Source organism: Aplysia californica, unplaced genomic scaffold (assembly GCF_000002075.1).
Source record: "Aplysia californica isolate F4 #8 unplaced genomic scaffold, AplCal3.0 scaffold00631, whole genome shotgun sequence".
NCBI lineage: Eukaryota > Metazoa > Mollusca > Gastropoda > Aplysiida > Aplysiidae > Aplysia > Aplysia californica.
The window spans coordinates 403,248-404,929 of record NW_004797901.1 but is presented as its reverse complement, the minus strand read 5'-3'; positions in this window follow the sequence as shown (position 1 = coordinate 404,929).

Here is a 1,682-nt window from a genome sequence, read left to right as displayed (position 1 = left end):
TCTGTCTGTCTGTCTGTCTGTCTGTCTGTCTGTCTGTCTGTCTGTCTAGGTGGTTGGCGGGGAGCTTTGGTGTGGTTTGCTACTTCTTTCCTATCAAACATCTATCGTCATTATCTCCCCTTCTTCTTTTCTATGTTTGTTACTCTCTTGTAACCCCTCTAATCTTCTGGCGCTCATACGACCTTATGCAGTTGCGAGCGCCGTAAAACCTCTACTAAAACCTTAAAAAACTAAAAAGTGTGTCTTTTCTCCAGCACCAAATGACAATTATTTTGTCCATGTGCTTCTGTTTACTTGAACAAACTCAAATAGATCCTTGCATCGAAGGACGCTTCTTGTATTGGTGGGTTCCCAATTTCTCACGTCAAAGCAAGACTTGCTTGAAGCGTTCTGCAGACGGACACGCTAACAAAGAACATATTGCGGACATGGTTACTTGCGCGTGTTGAGAGACAACGACACTGAGCTTTGATTTTTAAATCGGACTCGAAATTCTTTTCTTCTCTCTCTCTCTCTCTCTCTCTCTCTCTCTCTCTTTCCGTCTTTATGAATTGGGAGGTGGGGGAGGGGGTTCTTTGATATGTTTGGTCTGCTCCTTCTTCTTTCAGTATGCAACTACAAAGACAGCAGCGGGAAGTGGAATTTCTGTGGTCCCTTGTGGTTGATCGTCCGGTGTTTGCGGGAAATCTGAGAATGACCTATTGAGAACGAAAGAAGAAAGGGGAATGAAAGGAGGAAGGGTTAGACAGAGTGTGCTGTGAAGAAAGACTGACTTAAGTTAAAAGAGTTGTTTTAGTGTTACGACATACTTGTAGGTTCTCCGCCCAGCCTCCTAAAACTAGATGATCCACATTGTGTCAATAGGGGCATAAAATGTATACTATTGCATCCTCAGGTCATTAATTTTATGCCATCTCTACATTGACTAGTCAGCTGTTATCTCATTCACTCACTCTCTGGAGTTAATTGCTTCGTTCACTAACTGCTTTGCGATGAAAGTTCGTTCACTAACTTCTCTGCGATGAAAGTTCGTTCACTAACTGCTCTGCGATGAAAGTTCGTTCACTAACTGCTCTGCGATGAAAGTTCGTTCACTAACTGCTCTGCAATGTTATTTCGTTCTCTAACTGCTCTCTGTGCTGTTTGTTTGTTTTTTCACCGACTCCTCTTTTTGGTGTTACGTGCATTAACTGTTCATTATGTTATTGTTCCGTTCACTGACATCTCTTTTTGCATTACGTGTTTTTTGTTCGCTAACTGCTCCCAAGTTCGTACATATGTACGATCTTTGACTGCTCTGTATGCCATTGTTCCGTTCGTTAACTGCTCATTATGCCATTGTTCCGTTCAGTATCTGCTGCTCCGTGTACTGTCAGTTCGTTCATTAAAGTCATCCGTATGTTGTTTGCACGGTGCGCACTCTTGATAAGAGAGAGCATGAGAACTCTGCGGACTGGAGTTCCCTTGTGCAATCCGTGGCCCCGCTAACGTAATACGTTTGTATTAGGCCTGCCCCACCTTTTCCCACACCTTTGCCGGCAGGTATTTTTGGATGTCTCTCTCATTCGGCCCAGATGAACGCACGGGTCCTGACAAACGGGAGGTGTAAAGCTGTACCTTGATGACGTCATGGTTCTCCAGCAAGTGTTGTTTGAACTAATGTGTGTGTGTGTGTGTGTGTG